Below are 5,641 nucleotides of genomic sequence, written 5' to 3'. Positions count from 1 at the left end.
TCTAAAATGGAAAAATCAAAACAAAAAGCAAACCCCCCTCCTAAAAACTGAAAGAAAAATCTGACCTATAGAAAAGTGTATTACAAGGATAGTTTGTGGGCAATTGCACAGAGGTAGTCCAGAGTTGGCTGACTTTCATGATTATTAACCATATTTTGATATCTTGTATTGCAATGAAGAGCTGCTTTTTTTCTTTAAGAGTATGGTTCTCCTCAGAGAATATGTTTACATTCATTTTCTACATGGCACCACTTGTTTTGAAATCCTTGTTTGATTCGATATATGCCAACCCAAGCATTCTCTATTACATTTTCCTGTATTCTGTGCCACACTTTTATGTTGTTTTGGGTACACAGAAATCCATTCCACGTGCTCTTATATACAGACTATAGATTTGGCAGAAATAATACTGGTGATTGGAGAGCAACACCATTGTGTAAGTGTCTCCTCATCCTACAGTACACAATTATTTTTGAACCAGTCAGTAACTTTGCTGGCTTCTTCAGGGCAATGTGGTTTTAATTCATTAAAAGCTCCTGAAATTTCATCAGCTGTAAGGAATGTCAATGCAGACAAATAACACATTTTTAAAACTGAAATTTTTGTCGTTGCATATAGCCAATCCAGTCATCTGAATTTTCTTACAAATTCATTGAGCTGAAAGAAAAAACAAACAAACAAAAAACCTCAAACTTTATTGGTTTGGCTTATTGAAAAATTTATAGGGGAGATAGATTCCCATTTCAATCATCATAATGATTAGTTTTCATTAGAAAAGAAAGAGAGAGAGAGATGAATGAGGATGAGAAGGAAGGAAGGAGGACAGAGGGAAGAAATGAAGGAAGAAAGGAAGCAAGGAAGAAGGACAGGAAAGAAAGAATTATTTATAGGCTGTTTTCTTAGTATTTTGTCAAATGAGTCCCTGTGAAGAAAATGAGCAGATTAATATGATCGGGTGATCTGCTTTCTGTGATAGAGTTCTCAAGCAAAATAATTAAATCTTTCCTTGTATTAATATCATGGTCTTATGAACTTAATAATGTGAGATCCCAGAACCTTCAAGTCATAAGGCTAGACCAGAGTTAGCTCAAATACATGGGCTATGAAACCTCCTTGGATACCAGCAAGCATACATCCTTTGATCTCTAAGATGTTTAAACTTTGTCTACTTTTCTGGCTTCTACAAATTCTACATCTCTTTATACCTTTACACTCTTTTCCATTCTCACAGCCACTGCCACACTCCTGAAAATTTCCACCCCAGACTGCCTAAGTAATCCTTCTCTCATTGTCTTTAACATTTCCTCTTCTGCCACAAAAAGCTTTCAAAATATAGATAACATCATCACTTGCATCTTTCCAAATTAAGAGCTTTTCAAAGAGCTTTGACCCAGGGCAAAAGAGGAGAGTCGGTCGGTATCTGGTGGTAATGATCAATATTAGGAGCAAGTCTAGAATCCCCTTCCAGAAGAGTACAAACCACACTCACTTCCCAAAATCTACGGTGGTTTCCTCTTTTCCCCATGGCAGAGAATAGCACTTCAGGTATACTTCCAGTTTAGGACAAATAAGTTTCTTTTCTTCTTTGAACTTGAAAGACACACAACTCTAGAGATGAACTTAAAATGTTTGCTATATGTTCAGTGATGTTCATTTCTTCAGAACAGCTTTCATGGGTATTTATTTCAAGCAACACTACCTTGATCAAGTCTATAACATTAAAGGCATGTGTTTATTCCATATGGTGAAGTGAGAATTATGGATCCTAGGTTCCAATAATTATATAAAGGTACTAATTTAAATCAGATATAAACTATCAAATGTGTTTATAACATATTCTGCAAAATAAATTCTTTTTGTAACCTTGTGCATAGAAAGATGAGCACTTTGCAATGCAGTAAGTGCTGGCAGTGCATGTAATATCACTATGAAAGGAAACAGCAAAGAATATAAGATAGTACATTTTAGTAAAGCTAGAGTTTGCCAACTTTGACACACCAAGATTTTTTAAGAACTGAGATGAAAGATTAAGTTTATGAGTGCTCAGTTAGAATCACAAATCTTATTATTATTAATAGAAGTGCAGAATGTGACCTCAACAAAATTTACTAGGCACTGTGCAAAATTTGCCTTGTAAAGTATGTGATTTTATTTCATGTTGTTTTCTCTTTCTTATGTGCATCCTCAAAAGGGAAAATTGAATGATGACTATATTCTATGCTGTCAGAACACGGGAGGTAAACAAATATACTATAAAAGTTATTATAGAAGCCAGGCCAGGACGGTGCATGGGAGTGCATCTGTCGATTAAGTGAATAGATACTGCTATTCATTTTTATTTTTCTAACTATTAGAACTGAATCCTACAGAGTAAACTTTGTAAGGATTAATGATATGGTTATAGCAGCTAAATATTATCTACCACTAAACTGAGAGTCAAAAAACTGTAAATTGGACTTTGATTGTTCTAATGTTAAAGACAGCTTTCTTTGAGTCAGCTCAGTATAGAGCATAAAACAACTGTTCTGGCTAGCTCAGTACAATACCTCTGAGTGAGTGTGACGAAGGGGTTGAGAAATTGCTGGGATGTACGATAGTGCCTGCATCTAAAGCAAATTTTTCTGCAACCTCCCGGGCTCACTGAATATTAAGATAAGGCTATTGGGATTGGCACTTACTCCCTTCAATTTTAGAGCTAAGACATGTGGAAATGATTGCAACTCCAGACTACCACATTCCTTCAAAAAAATGTTGGCAAGTCCTCAGAAACTGAGGCCAGTTATTATTATCATTCTCCTGAACATCATCTGGAGAAAAAAATAAGGTCTGATACAGAAGAAAGGGAATTCTGGCACCCTTCCGAATCCAAAAAGTTTTATTGAAAATAAAGCCCTGGAACAATGATACAGGAAAAAAATCAATAGAATTTGATGACTGCCTTTTGGACTCTATAAAGGAGGTTGATTTAAAAGTTAATTACTACTTTATTAGGCTAAGCTTTGGACCTAGAAAACTAAAAACGATGGGCTAAATTCAAAGGAATCAATTCAGTTCTTTTTTCCTCATGACAGGAAATGGTGCAATTTACATATGCAGTATTAAACAAATAGAAATATAACGTCTGACTTCTAAATGGCAAAATAATAATGACCAAATTCCTATTCATTGTAACCCAAAATCTATTCTCTAGTGCTTTGAGGTTCTGCATGATAATGGAAATCTCCCTTTGAAAATGAAATGTGATAGGCAAATTTGTGATGCTAAAGAAGGTTAAGAAATTCTAGTGCAAAATTTTAAGCCATAACTTTGGTTGGCAATGTTGAGCGTAGAGTTTATTTAGAAAAACACTCCTGAAAAAATGTAATAAAAATAAACAAATTTTACTTTGGCCTTGATTCAAAGGAATGTTTAGGCAGAAATACAATTGCCGTGTGTAAACAACGAAAATAAATGTAGCATTTAAGGTTTGTGATGTTCAAGTACCGGTCTCAACAATCTTGTGGAAAGGTTCCTAACCTTACTGATACCAGTTCTCTTGCCTGAAAAATAAAGATAACAGCACTCATAACAAATGGTATATAAAACAATAAAATAAGGTATGTAGCAGACCTAGTACAAGCCCTATAAAATATCTATTCCTTTAAAACACATTTAATCTATTAAATATATAAAAAATAGGAAGCATTATTAGATACTTACAGTGTGCATTCTAGATTGCTTTTAAAACTGGTTAGGTGGGCAGAATTTATTTTTTAATAATCATTGTTTACTATTCCATCCCCAGTGCCTAAAACACTGCGTGAATAAGAAGTTAATAATTTTACTTTTAAAATGGTGGGTCTAAATATTGTGTTTTGATATAATTTAATTGTTTGAAAATTAGTTTTAAATGTCTCCCTTTGTTTTTCCTGCATTAGAAGATATTTCCTGCCTAAATTCTAGATGGAGTTATTAAATATCTTGATAATACAGCAGCATCCTTCCTATAAATATGGCATCCTGTGGTCACTTGGGGTATATGCCAGATGCTGTATAAAATGGAGATATGCTCTTACAAGTTCCCCTCCTAATGTGACATCTTGAAGATGGGATCAGCTTTCTCCCGGACCATACTTCATGCAATACTTATATGACCTTTCAGTGCATTAACAACGGCTGGTACATCACTGGATTTTGTCTAACAGAAGCATTGATTTAGGGATGCAAAGAAAGCATTCACTAAACAATGTGCTATCCAACTGGAGCATAATAAACACACACATAGCCAAGCAAATGGAGCTAAATGCTTAATTAACTTTTGTGCCTTCCAAACAATGAGGACGCCAAAAGTAAAATCGATAGAATCTAGTTAGCTTGAATCACGAGCCAGATCTGTATCTACTAAGGGTTAGTCGTGACTAGACCAAGTTAACTACCTGAGGATTTATTTGCTTGTTATTAGTTCATTAATAGTGACTCTCCCTTCCCGCCACCTACCTGGGAAGAACTACAGAAATGTGTGAAAAAATTGGCTCACCCAAATGGGCATTCATTCTACTCGGGCTTCATTGTTTAAAATGATGTTGTTACTTCCTTAAGATGTATATTCCAAACACTAGATTTTATAGCGTTAAAGGAATAACCAGAGATATATTTTAAGGTGCTAGCGGAGAAAGAATTATAGGTTAAAAAAAATATTGCACAGGGGGTGGCAAAGTCTTTCAGTCAGTCTTCTACCAAAAGAAATTATTTTTTCCAACTGCCCTTACCCTTTGACCCTACTCCAGAATGGTTTCCTATAACCACACAGAATTAAGACAATTTTGAATATATGTATGTTTTTTTATGTAGAGGAAAAAAATGGTAAGTGATATTTTTCCTGTTCTGATTCTATTTTACCTTATGAGCATTTTTCATACAGATGAATGATAATGACTGGCTTCCAAATTAAAAACTAAAACACTGATGAGCAGGAGAGAGGATACTGGTACTCTATGTCTATTTTATTTTCCATCAGTATGTCATAGTGATTCAAGTAACGGGCACTGGGATGAAACCTGGTGTCCTCCATTTACAACTTACATGACCTTGGAAAGTTACTTTGTGCTTCCGTGTCCTCAGTTATTAAGTGGATATAATCATAGTACCTTTTTCATAGAGTTGTCAGGAGAATTAATATTTGTAAAGCACTCACAATGGAACTTGACACATATTAAGTACTGTTAAGTGTCATCTATCTACTATCTGTCTATCTATCACATCAGCATCATCTTTGTGTATAAATAATATACTTAATGTAACTAAAACAGCAGAGATCTTTGGGGCACAATATGTTGCATCTATAAGAAAGCTCTCTAGATGTTCCTAGATGTTTTGTATTTTAGTTTTTTATTGTGATTGAAAACATACAATGTTTACATTGATGCAGTACAAATATAATTATCATTCCTGGTTTACAATTATAAAGCTGATTACATCTGCTATCATGTTTAGGGCTCTATCATATTTTCAGGATAAAATGCTCTGTTGATTACAATGCAGAATAGAAAGATGAGTAACACACAAAGACGCTTATAATTTACTGAAGTGGATTCAGACACACACAAATTATATTATGACATGAATAAACAGTGTAAAAAGTGTAAAACATGTCAACAGATGA

The sequence above is a fragment of the Macaca thibetana genome, chromosome 1 (genome assembly GCF_024542745.1).
Source record: "Macaca thibetana thibetana isolate TM-01 chromosome 1, ASM2454274v1, whole genome shotgun sequence".
Lineage (NCBI taxonomy): Eukaryota > Metazoa > Chordata > Mammalia > Primates > Cercopithecidae > Macaca > Macaca thibetana.
The sequence above is the reverse complement of the archived record's forward strand: the minus strand, read 5'-3'. Positions refer to the sequence as shown.